General features: G+C 37.3%; 1 long non-coding RNA gene across 1 annotated transcript; it reads left to right on the plus strand.

Annotated features, from left to right (window-relative positions):
• The first annotated feature begins 16221 nt into the window (after positions 1-16221).
• LOC131012781 (uncharacterized) lies at positions 16222-17976 on the plus strand. Its single transcript, XR_009097437.1, has 4 exons — positions 16222-16302; positions 17271-17345; positions 17436-17709; positions 17836-17976. It is a non-coding gene; the product is annotated as an uncharacterized LOC131012781 (long non-coding RNA).
• The last annotated feature ends 1402 nt before the right edge of the window (positions 17977-19378 follow it).

Genomic DNA, 19378 nt, shown 5'->3' on the forward strand with positions numbered 1-19378 from the left:
AGAACTAAAACAATGGAGAAGCTAAAGCATAGGTTTCGAGACACTACAGAGGGAAAAATGGAGAATCATTATTGATCATTCTTAAAAAGAAAAGGATAGGAACTGGAATTTAGAATAATTATTCATCATTTAGATCCTCATTTTTCTCATAAAATTTTAACTCTTTATAATGAGTAGGATGATGTAGAAAAGGATAGGAACTGGAATTTAATACATTTTTCCTAGTTCTTATTTCTTATTTTGAGAGGTGCTCTCACGGTAGCCCTTCCCTATATATATATATATATAGGGGCGCGCTCCAGTGAGACCCCCTATTTTTTGTGTAACATGAGTACAATGAATAAGACATATAATACTAATGAACAAGACGTATATCTAATGAACAAGATGTATATACTGATGAACAATGCAGTATATACTAATGAATAACAAAATTTAAAATATTCTGCTCCCTCCAAGATTCGAACGCTGCGAAAAAAAATCTCCATATACAATATCAGCCATAGGATTGATGAAATAAACGCATAAGATCGTGCCCTAGATCTCACTAAAATTAGGGGGTCTCATTGGAGCGGCCTCCTATATATATATATATATATATATATATATATTTAACAATCTTAATAAGAGAGAACTTGGCTACTATTGTAAGGAATAGTACTGTAGAAAAAATAGTGCCCATGGTATTTTGGTAATTTTTGTTTCATTTGTGGGTTTTTTGCAAAAAGAAAAATATCTGTTTTATCTTAATTATCTCCCCTGCAGATTTTTTATTTTTCACTTTCTATGTTTACAGTTTCGCAACAAAAAAAGAAAGAGATTTCCTGTCGAATCTTTGCCCGGTGAAAGTGCAAAATCTGATGATAATCTAACAAAAAATCACACTAGACAAATCCATTACACCAACAAAACAAGGAGGTGAGTTTGATTTCTGCACCACCTGCTTTTTATCAATAATTTTTTAAAGAGCCCTAGAATTTTTACAAAAAACAGAGCTCAGCATAACACAATCAAATTAGAGTGTTGTGGCTGGGTTTCTTGCTTTGTTGTTTGCTTTGAGGGTGCCGATCGGGAACAGAGAGTCGTGGCTGAGTTTTAGCTGACTTGTGGCTCAGTTCTTGTGTCGTTGTCTGCATTGAGAGTATTGGCCGCTGTCGGCGTCGGCATCAGTTTTAGCTGAGTTGTGGCTCAGTTTCTTGTGTCGTTGTCTGCGTTGAGAGTACTGGCCGGCGTCGGCATCGGCATCAGTAGCAACTTTCTTAGCTGCTCATAGTTGGGCTGAGGTGAGAAGAGTTGGGTCGACAATGGGGAACGACAGTGAGGTCTACGAGAGAACAAGCTGTATTTTCTGGTTATTCATTGCAAAATAAAAAAAAATGGGAAGAAGAAGAAGAAGAGGGATTTGGGGTTGAGATTTACTCTTTATTGCAAATGTGAAGTAAAGAGAGAGATGAAAGTGTGACAGAGAGTAGCGAGAGTGAGAGAAAGAGTTAGAGGGTAGAGAGAGGAAATTGTGGGTGCAAGTGTGCATAAGAGAGAAACGCATATGGAGTATATTAATTGTGTGGATTTTGACTAGGGCTCTATTTTTAATTGAAAATAATAATGTATGGTTGGGCTTGCTCATGAGTGCAGGTGATGGTAATGAAGTATGATTGGAGGAATGGGCCTAGAGTTTTAATTTAAACTTATTTTAATTGATTAATTGAATTTAACTGATTTAATATAATTATGTATAGTCAGTATTAATTGTTCTATTCTATATGTAAGTTAGGTTACTTTTATTTTATTTTATTTTGAGGCCTCTACATATATTGATATTTCACTAATCTTGTAGTATATTATTGTCACTGATTGAAGATATAATGCAACAACTTCAAAATATGAAATATATAAAAAAGAGCAATTTTATGAGATGCTTTGGTTTAGCTTTATTTTTTTTACGATGCCATATATTTAGAATAACATTATGATTTTCAGACAATTCTTTCAAACTAATTTGAATTTCGGTTTATTTTTGTTGTGTCTTATTTGAAAATTAAAATTTAAATACAGTAAATAAGTAGGATTTTGATTAAACTTTTACATTCATTTTTTGTCATGGACTAATTTTTATATAGAATAGTATTAATATGATTTATTTTGTTTTTCTCGTGTGTGTAATTTAAATATTCATTCTAATTTTTTTCTTCTAAATTATTCTCAGTCACATGCTCGTTCATTGACATTCACTTCTTCAAGAGTAGTGAGTATTGTCTGGCACTTGAGTAAGTCTCCACAACATGGATTTTCTCTCTTATGTGTTCAAATCCCTGTAAATTAAAATGTATTAGTTTTCAGTCTCAATGTTAAAAAGTATATATAAACAACTTGAGCTTGCCTATGAAACATCATTTTTTTCCAACACACCCACATATTATGTACTAATGCACCATCATAAATATAGAACTATAGTTCTTGAGAATTAAATGTATACTATCAAGACCTCATCATTAAATAAGGAGTACGATAGCTGATTCCTATTAGGTGACTTGCTCATATATTTTGTTTGGTTTTTTGTTTTCTTATGATCTCCAACATTTTTTTACTTTCTAATTTTGTGTTTTTTCTCCCTTTGTGTTTCTACTCCAAGAAAGCTATTCCGCCTCTCCAAATTCAACGGTGTGCTTGCTTTTGTTTTATTTTTTATTTGTGTTGTGATCTTTCTCTTCATGTGTTTTGGCTCTTTCATTATATTTAAAAGTCATGTCGCAATGTTTCTTCGTTATTGTTATTGTTTTGAAGTTTAGAGAATGAGGTTCATTATTCTAAGGCTAGGAGCAGATTGGGTTATTGCCTTTAGCCTGTAGGTTTTTTAAGGATTCGTTGCTTTGTGTTATACAGAATTATTATTTTCGGTTTCTGGTTTTCGACGGGCGCCCTCAGGGTCCACTTGTCTTTGCTCCCATTGATTTCTTTGCTGGAACACTTTCATTCGTTTGTTGCTGTTTCGGTGAGTCGCTGCCCTACTTTGATCTCATAATAGTATTTTCGAGTTTCATTTTCTTTTCATATGTTATTATATCACTAGCTAAATTACTGACTTTTTATGTGTCAGGACTTTGACCGCATTTTTCAGATATTTTATGATGGCAAAAAGATGTGTGCTTTCAACGGAAGGTTACTTACTGATGAGCTTTATGTGTTTTTATTTTATTTTATTTTTTAACTCATTTGTATCACTTGCACACTTACCTTTAATTATTTCGTGTTTTTGTTTTAAAGTATGGTGTATGGGAATTTTAATTATTATATAATGCATGTTGCTAGCTGTGTAGTCACACCTACTATTTACTTTCCAATTCTTTGTTGCTTTTATTTGTTTTGATGAAAATTTTATATTATTTTTGTGTTTAGATGGCTCAAATAGCCTGTGACAACTTCAAGACGCTTATTTTTTAGTTTACCTCCTCTGTCTGCAACTGATATGGCTATGCCAATTATCTTTGGCCCCGAGTGTTCACATGCTCTAACTACTCAGTCGAGAAGTTTGCGAGGTGCATAATATTTGTTGAATTGTGTCTAGATTTGCACAATTTAATTTAACATTATGCGGGATCGCTTTGCAAGTAATGCTGATATTACTTTTTTTTATTAACTATGGTTTGTAATTTTCAGATAAGACTTTGAAAAACAGAAAGAGGCGTGTTCTCATTGTTGACACCGGTGGGAGTGTTCCAATCTCACAAGTGTCAGGTTATGATTTCTCTTGCTTTTGTTTTAAATTTCTTTAGAGCTTTTAATAATTTAGCATATATTTGAAAAACTGCTTTCTTTTATATTAACAATCGTTTTGTTTTCATTTGCTCGGCTCTTCTTCTAAAAATGGTTAAGTTTTCCTTAGCCCAACAAATGTGATCCCTAATTCCATATTGTCAAAAGGTATTGTTATAATTAATTTTATTTAGTGTTATTGTTTACTTACTTATCTTGACTATGTTACTACTCTTGCATTTTGATGGTTCGCAGGCAGCTTGCGCCGGTTGGGTTCCGATGTGACGCAACTGCCTTTGTCTAATAATGTTAGTGTTTCATGGTCTAAACGTTTATGTAAAGCTTGTTATGGACAGAGGCGCTCAAAAGGTATGTGTTTATGTCTGTTGATTACCTTATTAATTTATTAACAGTTGCACATTTGTTTAAGCTGGCTTGGTAAGTTAATGAGCATCCCTTACATTTAAGCTGTTGTTGTGAGTTTTTCTTACCTTTAAAAGGTGACATATATTAATTTTTTTTGTTATTTTTAGGGCCACACTCTTGATGCTCTGATATTCCATGATAATTAGGTTCAAACATGTGCTTCAAGAGGGTAATGTTTACATGGTGAAAGGAGCCTATGTTTTTTATCCAAAGCAATACAGGAATCCAATTGTGACATGTAATCACCAATAGACATTCAGGAAAGATACTTTGGTGAATGAAGAACCAAATGATTCGATACCTGCTGGTGGACTAAGTTTTAGAACAACTCCAAGTTGAGAGTTCCACAAATTCCTCTCAACAAAGACATTGATGAGTTAAGCTAAGCAACTTAATCATTGAAGAATTGCGAATGATATTTCTATATTTATTTTAGCAATATTTTGTGTAAGTTTAGGAAAAGAATTATTGTACTTATTATATTTTAGAATGAGATTATTTTAGTGTGACTTAAATGTTAATTAATCATTTTCTTCTCTTACTTAGATACTGCTTATGTCATTATTGGTACCCATGAACCTCGGGAAGTCACAGTTAAAGGACATGGTAAAGTCATTTGTGAGTATACTGCTATTCATACAGAGTATGTTAGATACACGATGAGTTTATGTTTTTCTATTTCGTTACATATGTTTAGTTTAGTTTATAATAACATATTTCATGGAAATGTAGGCTGGAAACGTTTGTGGTGACATTTTGGGAATATTTTGTATCCGATGAGATCTATGCTAAATTGGAACCTATTTCAAATAGGACACTGTTTTTGTTGTTGAATTTTTCAGTTGTGTCATGTTACGGTAAGCATGATTTTATGTGGTGAGATAAATTATACATACATAAATTGTTAGGCACAATCGATGATGGTTTGTCTTTAATGTTCAAGATTGAGTCTGACCAACAATACTTTAGTCAATTGTCTTGGATGGCTCTAAGAATGAAATGCTAATTGAACTAGAGAGATGGTATTGTATAATCTGTATAGCAATTAAGAATCTTATCATGTAAATATTTTTGTTCCTAACTTTGTAATACCCCGTTTCCTCGAGCTAAGTTTAGAATAATTTTGAACTTAGATTTAAGATGATTCACGCCGGATAAAGAAAATGAATTTATTTTAATTCCAACAAAAATGATTTACAAAAGCATTTGTAAATTTAGTTATTAAATTTATATGCATTGCATATTTATTTAATTTAGCATTCAAGCATTTTTTCACGAGCTTTTAATTAGCAAACCCTGAAGTATTATTACAGTTTCGACAATTTTATCCTGAGTGATTTAAATTGTCCAATCAATATCTCATCTCACACTACACCCTACACCTCCTTCCAGCCACCCTACACCATACCTTGTCTTTTCAAAATCAGCTTTAAGCTTTAAGTCATGTCTTTAGGTATGCAGTCCAAGTCCAACCCCCACGCTAAATTAAAACACTCAAGGCCATTTCTTGGCACTTCTTTACAATTTTCAGCAGCTCCCAACTCTCTCCAAGCGTTATGCTAACTACACATGTAAGTTTGAGTTTTTGAACTTGAGATTACTCCATTTCTTTCATGTTTCATCCTGCAAGTATTGATAATAAATCAATATCTGTAGTTATTCTACTAGCTCCATTCACCAAGTTCAGTAGCAGTAAATCCAGCAGCTGCACCCTTCAAATTCAGCAACCTCAAACCAAAAACTCCTAAAGGTTTCATCTTTTGAACTCTGCTTATTCCATTTCACAAACATGAACAGTACATGAAGTTTTACAGCTACCCAACAGATTTTCACGAGCATACATGCATTCACAAACAAGTTTTATACAAGTGTAGATATGTATAAATGATCTATATATATATGTACATCAGAGCATGTTTTATAAAAGAAGAAAGAAAGAGTCTTGGGCCTTGTTTCTTGCTGTGTCGAGATTTAGGTGAGTGAGTGATTGGTTGACTGAGCGAGAGGCGTCGGCAGCGGCGGCGGCCTTCATGGTTGCTGGCCGGACCGATTCAGAGAGAGAGACCTAAGGAGAGAGTCGACGGCGGGCGGCCCTGCTGCTGCTTGTCGCCGAAAGTTTCAGAGAGGGAGTGGTGTGCTGACGGTGGGGGCGTGGCGCCACTGACCGTGGCTGCCGGATCTGTGAACAGGGAAAGTTCGAGAGAGAAAAGGGAGAGTTGGGCTGGGTGTTGCTGAGGGTGTCGACGACGGTGGCTCGACTGCTGTTGCCGGAAGGCCGAGAGAGAGGCGGAGGGAGGCAGCGGCGGTACCTATCGCCGTTGCCAAGGAAGGAGGCGGGTATGGTTGCGAGGTCGATTTCGCCGATGAGAAGAAAGGGAGGGGAAATCGACGGGTGGCTAGGTCAGAGGGAGATGAGACCGGTGGCCCTTCGCCGGAGGCGAAGCCGCGGCGGCGGGACTGATGGCTGAGAGAGGAAGGGGGCGAATTTTGAGCAGTTGAGAGAGAGAGATGACTGATGAGTGTGTGTTGTGTGCGTGACTGATGGGGGAGGAAAAGGGGGGGGGGTGGAGGTGTTGGGCTAGGTTTGGGCTTGGGGTGTTGGGCTTGAGTGTGGGCCGATTTATTTCAATTACTTGGGCCAATGTTTTTGTTTTAAATTTTCAGCTGGGCCTTATTTGAAGTATATTATTGGGTCAGTTTTTTTTTTTTTTTTTTAACTTTGGGCTGTCTTGATTAATTAAATTAATTGGGCTGCCCTATTTTAATTAATTGAACTATTAATTAGTTTAATTGATTATTTTCAAAGACTAGTTTTCATAATAATACTCCCTCCGTCCATGATTCAGTGCCCTGTTTGGCCTTTAAAAAGTGTCCACAATTGAATGCCCTGTTTTGCTTTTTGTACCCTTTTACTCTCCTACTTTTTCTATATTTACTACCCTTTGCCACTAATGGACCCACCTTCAAACACCTTTTTCACTTTTATATTCTATATTTACTACACTTTATCACTTTATCACTTTAATCAACTACCTTTATCACTTTAGTCAACTATCCTTATATTTCACCACAACACCTTTTTCAGCTTTCTTAAGCTCCGTGCCCACACCCAAATGGGGCACTGAATTGTGGACGGAGGGAGTATTAAATTATTATTATGTGCATATTTTGAGTAAATTACTTATTATATGCTAAGCATGACATGAAATTGCATTTAATTTGCAATAAAAGTATTTATGATTTAATTGGTTTTATTTATAATTCCAATTATTAAAGAAAGACGAGTAAGAATATTGTTGGTGTTCTTAACTCAAGAGAATTGTTTTCAATTATTTATTCATTAAATTTTTGAAAACCCGGCTAAGTGAATCATAGAATGTTAAGTACTTCACCATGACTTAAGATTAGATTCAAGGAGACCTATTAAGAATAGATTTCTTGTAGGCTTTAAGCATCAGGAGGATTAGCACTGCTATTCCGATTCAGAGATAAGGTTAAACGACAGGCTTTGCCTATACAGGTGGGCTTATTTTCCAAATGTATGATTGAGCTAATGAGCTTAAATATTCGTGAAATATAAACTGTTTATCCAATAAAATATTTTTGTGCACTCTACCATGTTTAAGGCTCGTACAGTTAATCAATTGAGGTTCTCTTATGACCTAATACGTTGTTTGAGAATTGTGTACACTTGTTAGCTGACTCGGTGGTTGATCTCCATCGGGCACTAACCAGAGGCGTTATAAGGGTGCTCGACGGGATGTGTTCCGGAGCATAGTTATGATAGGCCTGTCTGGATTAATTTCCGAGGTTTATTTTACTTGGCTGGGTTACACCCTCAGTTCAAGTCAGCGGGAGACAGAGATCCGTCGGTGGCTAGAGGTCCGGGATCACAGCGAGTAACAGAATGGAGTGTGCAAACGCGCGAAAATAATTAAGTATTATATGAAATGTTTTAACATGAATAGAAGTTATTTTCTCTTTAAAAACCTTCTATGACATGTCAGTAAGATTGGATGAACTGTTCTTCAGATTATGAAATGCTTTAAAAGTTGCAGCCCACTAAGTACATTAGTACTTAGCCCAAAAATACTTTCAAATGTTTTCAGGTTAATAGCTGGTGATGACGGGGTAGAGCTGAGGCTAGAGTTCAACTCCTTATTTTGACTTCCGCTGTAGAACTAGCCAGTATCTATCTTTTGTTGAGCCTAAACTATTGACACTCAAGTATTTCACTCTATAAATGTTGGTTATCTGAAGCATGACACTAAACTTGTGATCCTGAAGTTGTTATGTTCGTTGATTGATTCGTATCACTTGAATACTTGTCTTTCTTCATCCAAAGGGGCTAAGCCCGATTGTTATCCCTTTTATTCGGATTTCACAAGGATTTTCCCCTTGTTCATTTAAATGATGAGTTGTACCCCAATTATAGTTATTGTTTCAAGAATTGGGGTGTGACAGAATGGTATCAGAGCATAAGTTTTCTTTCATGTCTCTGATTACCAAAAGCTTCTAATGTTGAGTCTAGATTAGTACCTCTAGACTTCTAAGAAAGTTGTTGAACCTCAGCTCGCCGTCACACTGCCGCAAGAAAAAGGTACGATTTCAAAGTTTCAAAGTTATTAAATGTTTTAGAGTTTTCAAGAAGTGCGCGCTTCAGTAAATAATGCTATGTGAATTGCTTACCGCTTTCCATATGCTATAAGTTATGAATTGCTAATCGCTTTCATATTGTTATTTTGAGTCTCCGACTCATATAACCAGCTAAGTATCGTGTTTGGGACAACCCGAGCCCTTAACGATAAGATAAGCAAGTATCGTGTTTGGGACAACCCGAGCCCTTAACGATAAGATGAGTTAAAGTCGTGTTTAGGACTATCGAGCCTTTCACGAATACCAGATGTATGGTCGAGTTAGATTCTTTGAATCTTTCCGGCAATAGAAAAGCTTCATGTGACATTTAATGTCCACATATTTCAGGTTTCAAAGAGAATGAATGAATGAAGGAATGAATGAATGAATGAAGGTTTATGTTATCGTTTTAGGTTCACTGCCTATACGATCAGAATGATGGTTCCTCTTACAACTGTTTGAGTACCACCCAAGAATACCTTGGGAATGTTAGTCGTGATAGCTCCGCTTGATCGATTTAAGTAAGGACTGGTAAGATAGAAACGTTTAACATAGATATGTTATAACGTAGAAGCAATGAGATGAGATTAAGGATTCACTTAAGTATTCCACCAAGATAGATCAGTTTCCAAATAGAATTAGCCTTTCACATGGTTACACTATAGAAGCAATATACCTTGGGTATATCTATGTATGTATACATGTATGCATGCATGCGGAATGAGTCTCACATTTGTGTTGATTTCGTCCGTTAATCAGAATGGAAGATGCGCCGAGAGGACGCGGTAGGGGACGAGGACGTGGTCGCGGACGCGGCAGGGGATTCATCCCTGAACAGCCTATCCCTCAAGTAGCACCGGAGCGTACTGCTGAGGAAAAGTTTCGTAAGGAAAAACCTCCAACGTTTGATGGTCTGGGCGATCCCACGGACGCCGAGAAATGGGTTAGAGCAGTAGAGCGAATTTTCAGCTACATCCGTTGCGATGACGAAGACAAAGTGACTTGCGCGACTTACCAACTGGTAGACGAAGCCGACTTCTGGTGGGAATCGGTGAGGCGCACAATGACTGAGGAACAGTGGGAAAATTTCACATGGGAAGATTTTAAGACTGAGTTGTATGAGAAGTACATACCAGGCTGCTATAGACAGAAGAAACAGAACGAGTTCTGGAACTTGAAGCAAAGGGCTGGAACAGTGACTGAGTACGACAGGGCTTTCAACCAGCTGTCACGATATGCTCCACTATTAGTGGACACTGATGAGAAACGCGCCGAGAAATTTAGAAACGGACTGCGCCACGAGATATCAATCTCCCTAGCAAGCCAGGGAGGTCTCACTTACGCACAAACGTTGAGCAGGGCTCTCACCATTGAGTCATTGCTACCAAAGGAAAAAGGAAAAGCTCCGGGACAGTCTGGATTCATACCACCTCAAGATGGTGGTAAAGGAAAAAGAAAGTGGAATGAGGGAACTGGAGGAAACCCCGAAAATGGAAATGGGAAGAAACCATGGGCTGCTAACCAAAATCAAAATCAACGTCAAAACCAACAGCCGAATGCAGTGGTTCGACCACCTTGCCCAAAATGTCAAAGGCATCATTCAGGGGAATGCTTGAAAGGATTGAATATCTGCTACAGTTGCGGGGAAACTGGGCATTATGCTTCAGCATGTCCGAAGAAGAACGGAGGGGCACCTCAACCGCAAAACCCTGGGAATCAGCAGCGCCAAAATCAAGGTCCTGGAGGACAACGTGGACAGCCACAGAACGCTAGGGCCTATGCCCTTAACCAAAACCAAGCAGCAGGAAACCAAGGAAAACTGGCAGGTATGACAAATGTTTTCGACGTGCCGATTATAGCTTTGTTTGATACTGGAGCGTCCCACTCTTTCATTTTTACATGCTGCTTGTAAGAGATTAGAACTGACTCCACAATTGGCTGAGATAAGTTTAGAGGTTAGCACCCCTGGTGGTGGAAGATTGGCTGCTAAGGACATTATCTCGAACTTAGAGCTGAACATAGGCGCTGAAACGTTTAAGGCAGATTTGTATATCATCGCTATGATAGAATTTGACGTAATCCTAGGGATTGAACAAGCTCACGATAAAGAATAGACGACCTGTTTGATCAGTTGAAAGGAGCCGGTGTATTTTCCCAGATTGATCTAAGATCTGGTTACCATCAACTCAAGATGAAAAGAGAAGACATTCCAAAGACAACATTTCGAATGCGTTACGGACATTACGAGTTCACAGTGATGCCCTTTTGATTTAACGAATGCCCCAGCAGTTTTCATGGACCTGATGAACAGAGTTTTCCATCAGTACCTCGATAGTTTTATCTTAGTGTTTATCGACGACATCCTCGTATACTCTAAGACCGAAGAACAACATGAAGAGCACTTACACATCGTACTCAAAACCCTGCGCAATGAGAGATGGTTTACCAAATTCAGCAAGTGCGAGTTTTGGTTGAAGGAAGTGATGTTCCTCGGTCACGTAGTGTCGACTGAAGGAATCAAAGTAGACCCCGCCAAGGTCGAAGCAGTCAAGGAATGGAAGGCACCATCAAATGTCAATGAGGTTAGAAGTTTCCTCGGTCTAGCAGGTTATTACGGAAGATTCATCGAAGGATTCTCGAAATTGGTCAGGCCAATGACTCAGCTTTTGAGAAAAATGACTAAATACGTTTGGTCTGAAGCATGCGAACAAAGTTTTAAGGAACTCAAGACTAGACTGACTACTGCACCAGTGTTAGCAATACCAGAAGAGAATGAAGGATTCGTGGTGTATACTGATGCCTCGAAACAAGGATTGGGTTGCGTGTTGATGCAAAATCAGAAAGTGATAGCATACGCGTCTCGTCAATTGAAGCCCCATGAGCTTAACTACCCAACAGAAGGAGCTGATTCGTGACTTCGCCTCACTCATCTTAGAGATTGTTTATCCCCCAAATTCAGTATCGGGTTGCGTAGCTGCACTGACAGCTAAACCTGATTTGAGAGAAAGAATTGTGCAAGCACAAAGAGAAGATTGGTTCTTGGAGAAGATGCGTCTCGCTGCAAGAACGAATGAAACGAAAGGATTCACTGAAGCAAAGGATAACGCACTTATGGTTGGTGAAAGATTGTGTGTGCCACACAAAGAAGAATTAAAGCACGAGATTATGAGCGAGGCTCATGATACCCCTTACACTGCACATCCAGGCAGCACAAAGATGTACCAGGATTTGAAGAAAAATTTCTGGTGGAAAGGAATGAAAAGAGACATAGCGTCATAGTGGACCGATTATCAAAGTCAGCGCACTTTCTGCCAATTCAAATGACATTTGGATTGGAGAAACTTGCAAAGTTATTTGTCAAAGAGATAGTACGCCTTCACGGTGTACCTGTATCTATCACGACAGATCGTGACACCAGATTCACATCTTGTTTCTGGAAAAGTTTACAAGAAGCAATGGGCACTCAGCTAAATTTCCGCACAGCGTACCACCCCCAGACTGACGGACAGTCAGAAAGAACGATTCAGATCCTAGAAGTTATGCTGCGAACGATTGTCGCAGACAAAGGTGGAAGTTGGGAGGATTTGTTACCTCTTGTAGAATTTTCTTATAACAATAGTTATCAAGCAACAATTGGAATGGCTCCATATGAGGCTTTGTATGGCTGAAAATGTCGATCACTACTTTATTGGGATGACGTAGGTGAAAGAAAGCTGTTAGGTCCTGAACTGGTCCAACAGATGGTTGAGAAGGTTGACCACATCAAGCAAAGAATCAAAGAAGCTCAGGATAGATAAAAGTCTTACGCCGATAAACGCCGATCGGAGTTAGAATTCAATGTTAGGGATCGAGTTTTCCTTAAAGTTCCTCCCTCAAAAGGGTGTTATATGTTTCAGAAAGAGGGGCAAGTTACGACCCCGTTATATAGGACATTTTGAGATCCTAGATAAGCTAGGCCTTTGTAGCCTATAAGTTGGCTCTGCCACCAAGCATTGTGGATGTATACAATACGTATTGCATCTCGCAATTAAGAAAGCATGTCATTAAGCAAGGTAAAGTAGTCCTAGCCAGGACCAAAGTGATGAAGAGAAATCAGTCCAGATACTTGATCGCAAGGTTCAAGTTTTACGAGACAATAATTTTGTTCTCGTCATGAAGTGGGACCATCACAGGATGGAAAAGGCCACAAAAGAAATGAATGAAACGAACGACTAGTATCCCGAGTTAGATTATCAAGGTATGTAATTTCGGGGACGAAATTTTTTTTTAAGGAGGGAGGGATGTAATACCCCGTTTCCTCGAGCTAAGTTTAGAATAATTTTGAACTTAGATTTAAGATGATTCACGCCGGATAAAGAAAATGAATTTATTTTAATTCCAACAAAAATGATTTACAAAAGCATTTGTAAATTTAGTTATTAAATTTATATGCATTGCATATTTATTTAATTTAGCATTCAAGCATTTTTTCACGAGCTTTTAATTAGCAAACCCTGAAGTATTATTACAGTTTCGACAATTTTATCCTGAGGGATTTAAATTGTCCAATCAATATCTCATCTCACACTACACCCTACACCTCCTTCCAGCCACCCTACACCATACCTTGTCTTTTCAAAATCAGCTTTAAGCTTTAAGTCATATCTTTAGGTATGCAGTCCAAGTCCAACCCCCACTCTAAATTAAAACACTCAAGGCCATTTCTTGGCACTTCTTTACAATTTTCAGCAGCTCCCAACTCTCTCCAAGCGTTATGTTAACTACACATGTAAGTTTGAGTTTTTGAACTTGAGATTACTCCATTTCTTTCATGTTTCATCCTGCAAGTATTGATAATAAATCAATATCTGTAGTTATTTTACTAGCTCCATTCACCAAGTTCAGTAGCAGTAAATCCAGCAGCTGCACCCTTCAAATTCAGCAACCTCAAACCAAAAACTCCTAAAGGTTTCATCTTTTGAACTCTGCTTATTCCATTTCACAAACATGAACAGTACATGAAGTTTTACAGCTACCCAACAGATTTTCACGAGCATACATGCATTCACAAACAAGTTTTATACAAGTGTAGATATGTATAAATGATCTATATATATATGTACATCAGAGCATGTTTTATAAAAGAAGAAAGAAAGAGTCTTGGGCCTTGTTTCTTGCTGTGTCGAGATTTAGGTGAGTGAGTGATTGGTTGACTGAGCGAGAGGCGTCGGCAGCGGCGGCGGCCTTCATGGTTGCTGGCCGGACCGATTCAGAGAGAGAGACCTAAGGAGAGAGTCGACGGCGGGCGGCCCTGCTGCTGCTTGTCGCCGAAAGTTTCAGAGAGGGAGTGGTGTGCTGACGGTGGAGGCGTGGCGCCACTGACCGTGGCTGCCGGATCTGTGAACAGGGAAAGTTCGAGAGAGAAAAGGGAGAGTTGGGCTGGGTGCTGCTGAGGGTGTCGGCGACGGTGGCTCGACTGCTGTTGCCGGAAGGCCGAGAGAGAGGCGGAGGGAGGCAGCGGCGGTACCTATCGCCGTTGCCAAGGAAGGAGGCGGGTATGGTTGCGAGGTCGATTTTGCCGATGAGAAGAAAGGGAGGGGAAATCGACGGGTGGCTAGGTCAGAGGGAGATGAGACCGGTGGCCATTCGCCGGAGGCGAAGCCGCGGCGGCGGGACTGATGGCTGAGAGAGGAAGGGGGCGAATTTTGAGCAGTTGAGAGAGAGAGATGACTGATGAGTGTGTGTTGTGTGCGTGACTGATGGGGGAGGAAAAGGGGGGGGGGAGTGGAGGTGTTGGGCTAGGTTTGGGCTTGGGGTGTTGGGCTTGAGTGTGGGCCGATTTATTTCAATTACTTGGGCCAATGTTTTTGTTTTAAATTTTCAGCTGGGCCTTATTTGAAGTATATTATTGGGTCAGTTTTATTTTTTTTTTAACTTTGGGCTGTCTTGATTAATTAAATTAATTGGGCTGCCCTATTTTAATTAATTGAACTATTAATTAGTTTAATTGATTATTTTCAAAGACTAGTTTTCATAATAATATTAAATTATTATTATGTGCATATTTTGAGTAAATTACTTATTATATGCTAAGCATGACATGAAATTGCATTTAATTTGCAATAAAAGTATTTATGATTTAATTGGTTTTATTTATAATTCCAATTATTAAAGAAAGACGAGTAAGAATATTGTTGGTGTTCTTAACTCAAGAGAATTGTTTTTCAATTATTTATTCATTAAATTTTTGAAAACCCGGCTAAGTGAATCATAGAATGTTAAGTACTTCACCATGACTTAAGATTAGATTCAAGGAGACCTATTAAGAATAGATTTCTTGTAGGCTTTAAGCATCAGGAGGATTAGCACTGCTATTCCGATTCAGAGATAAGGTTAAACGACAGGCTTTGCCTATACAGGTGGGCTTATTTTCCAAATGTATGATTGAGCTAATGAGCTTAAATATTCGTGAAATATAAACTGTTTATCCAATAAAATATTTTTGTGCACTCTACCATGTTTAAGGCTCGTACAGTTAATCAATTGAGGTTCTCTTATGACCTAATACGTTGTTTGAGAATTGTGTACACTTGTTGGCTGACTCGGTGGGTTGATCTCCATCGGGCACTAACCAGAGGCGTTATAAGGGTGCTCGACGGGATGTGTTCCGGAGCATAGTTATGATAGGCCTGTCTGGATTAATTTCCGAGGTTTATTTTACTTGGCTGGGTTACACCCTCAGTTCAAGTCAGCGGGAGACAGAGATCCGTCGGTGGCTAGAGGTCCGGGATCACAGCGAGTAACAGAATGGAGTGTGCAAACGCGCGAAAATAATTAAGTATTATATGAAATGTTTTAACATGAATAGAAGTTATTTTCTCTTTAAAAACCTTCTATGACATGTCAGTAAGATTGGATGAACTGTTCTTCAGATTATGAAATGCTTTAAAAGTTGCAGCCCACTAAGTACATTAGTACTTAGCCCAAAAATACTTTCAAATGTTTTCAGGTTAATAGCTGGTGATGACGGGGCAGAGCTGAGGCTAGAGTTCAACTCCTTATTTTGACTTCCGCTGTAGAACTAGCCAGTATCTATCTTTTGTTGAGCCTAAACTATTGACACTCAAGTATTTCACTCTATAAATGTTGGTTATCTGAAGCATGACACTAAACTTGTGATCCTGAAGTTGTTATGTTCGTTGATTGATTCGTATCACTTGAATACTTGTCTTTCTTCATCCAAAGGGGCTAAGCCCGATTGTTATCCCTTTTATTCGGATTTCACAAGGATTTTCCCCTTGTTCATTTAAATGATGAGTTGTACCCTAGTTATAGTTATTGTTTCAAGAATTGGGGTGTGACAAACTTGCTTATAATTATCATAACAGGAAACAAGAGAATGAAGTACATGTTAGTATAAACCGGTGGTTTTTTGAAAAGAAATTGTTGCGCTCACCCAAGCAACCTTTGCAGATTACTAAAGTGGAACAAATGTTGCACAAGAAAGAGGTGAGTTACTCTATATTGTACTTGCATTGTCACCAAAATTTGGGAATTTATGTTCTAAAAATCTAGGTTAGACATGTGTATTTGATTTTTTACATATATAATAACAAAAGTTTATGTGATGAAAAAATGCACGAGCCCAACAAGAAATTTTCTAGATTTAACTTTCATATTTTATTCATCTAAGAAATCGGGTTCAATTCATATACTATATCAGGTAACATTGGGAAAATCAAAAGAAGATTTGTTAGCAAAAGAAAAAAAAGTTGTGCACTTAGATCTTTCTAAAGATTCAGGTCTTCAATTATTATTATAAGATTTAGTGCATTTTGCTAAAGATTTTCATGATATGTTTTCCACCAGAAAATTATAATCATGGCTTAGTGAAAGTAAAGATTCTTTTGATCACTTTGAATGGATGTTGGTGAAACTTTTAATATTCTTTTCCATGAGTAGTGAGTTTTTAACTTTTTATTGCAATGGAGAAATTGTATAACTAATATAAGAATAATGATTGATCTAACAATATTTATATTGGTTTTGTAATGTTAGATGATGTTGATACACATGAGAATTTTGATGATGCACATTTGGATATGCCTCTACCACGTAATAGTTAGACATGATAGATAGTATTTTGAATCTTCTAGAATTTATTAATCGAGCAAATGATGAATAATATTGTGTCATTGTTAGAAATTTCAAAAATAAAAAAGAAAGCTAAAAACATTAGCATGAGGTCATAAAGTCTGGTGAACATGAAGATCAAAGATCCTCAGGCATGCACATCTAAACATTCTAATTTTAAATTGATATCGCCTATGTTAATCTATTCATGTTTTGAACTACCACTTGTTACTATTGTGTAATTACCATGAAATATGAACCAGTACACATGTGTACCAGTTACTTGCTTAGCTCCAACAACTTATAAAACATATACAAATATAATTAAGCAACTTTATTTGTAGATGAATTTCTGGAGAGAGCAACTGATTGCAAACTTGTTGAAGATTCTCATATGGAGTCACATCTACCTTTGGCAGGTAATTATTCAACCAATTAGATAAATTTTCGTTTTTAATATTCTTCGTTGTGAACAATATTAACTCAATCATTTAGGCACACTATAGTAGGAGAAATAGGACCTTATGGCAAAAACATCAAAGAAGACTAAAATAACTCAAGCTAAGGACAAACATATAGCTAAGGGTACAAACTATTGTCATTATATAGACACTTAATCTTTGAAGTGTTCTTGTATGATTGATGGGAGTTTCTGTGCAACATTATTAGCAAAGAAGGCAAAAAAAAAAAAAAAAATGAAGTCTAATATCTTAAAAGACAAGATACAAAGCATATCTGATTCATCCCACCAACTTACTGAAGTGGTTGTCGAGCATAATAAAGGTTAGTATTCTACATGAGGCAACGCTGTTAATAGTTCTAAATCAAACCATCAACGATATAGGATATTATGCAAATACATTGTGTTTGTCATTAACTAATTTTATTAATATTATCATCAACTTTTAGGCAAAAGAGTCCCACAAACACCAACACTCAAGTCAAGGAGTGGCTGAACAATCAAGCGAAGAACATTGGGCTAATGAAGTGAAAGATTTTATGAGACTTTGAAACAACTTGTGTATGTACTTTGTACAATTCTCTAGCTATGACTTTCTACTAGAATTTTGAGGTTACCTTTTGCATGTACATTGTATATGCCTCGATGCAGTTTTTGGTTTAATGCGATATGTTATAACACGTAATGTGTGAAAGGATACTTAAATGGTTTTTATATAAATTGTATTGTGTAGATTGCTGCTCCTAACTGTACAAATCAAATACTCTTAACTGTATTACAATTGTGACCTACAAGTCATACTATAATATGTTACACTTAAAAATGATTTGACCAACGCCAGTTATTAGTCCCATAATTCACGGAGCAATTATAGAAAAACCGCATCTTACGCGGTGCAGAATTTCTAGTATATATATAGGGGCGCGCTCCAGTGAGACCCCCTATTTTTCGTGTAACATGAGTACAATGAATAAGACATATAATACTAATGAACAAAATGTATATCTAATGAACAAGATGTATATACTGATGAAAAATAAAATTTAAAAAATTCGTGATGAATAAGACATATATACTGATGATGAACAGGGCCGTATATACTGATGAACAATGCAGTTGGTGGACGTCGCCAACCACCAAAATAATTCCTGCGGAATTACCAAAATAAATTAATACAATGGCAAGCAGGGTCGATCCCACAGAGAGCAGTTAAAATTCATTCAAATCCCTAAATCTATAAAAACGGTGATGCCACCACGCCTTAAATTTAAAAGGAGTTAATTAAACTAAGAATGCAGAATTAAATCAAATAAAATACGCTTGAAGTAAATATATGAAAAGGATAATTCGGCTCAAATAAATCCACTCTAATTCAACTCTGATCCTCGACGCAATAATTAATCAATCCCTATCAACCAACCAGTTATAGGATACCGTGAAACGCAACGGACGTACCCCAATCCCTACTTACTGTGTCGATAAACAGCTGGAGACGCCAGACCTGCTTATTTCCCTTATTAAAATATAACCTAGCTGGAGACGCCAGACCTAGATTTAATATTCTAATAGCATTAAGATGAAGGAACCCAATTTATATCAATTATCCTAGAGACGCTAGTAATAATTAATATACCAATTAATTCCCCCTACGAACACGGTAGTTGTATCACTAATTAGTCCAATTCCAACAATTACGGATTGGCAGGAACTAATTGACTGTAATCCAATTTAATCTAAGTTGATCAGGCTTAAATAAAATCAGAATTATCTTGGAACCTAGGAATTAATCGGAATCAATAGGAATCAATTTTAAACCAATTAGGTCTCACAGATCATTAAATTAGAGTTTCATTATTCTCGCCGAATTAAAAGAATTAGCTACTCATGCTTAAAATAAAAACAATCAAATAAATAAAATTAAACATAAATAGAATAAACGAAAGCTGACAAATAAATCGCAATAAATTAAAGTAACCCCTTGGATCAATCCAC

Source organism: Salvia miltiorrhiza, chromosome 2, assembly GCF_028751815.1.
Source record: "Salvia miltiorrhiza cultivar Shanhuang (shh) chromosome 2, IMPLAD_Smil_shh, whole genome shotgun sequence".
Lineage (NCBI taxonomy): Eukaryota > Viridiplantae > Streptophyta > Magnoliopsida > Lamiales > Lamiaceae > Salvia > Salvia miltiorrhiza.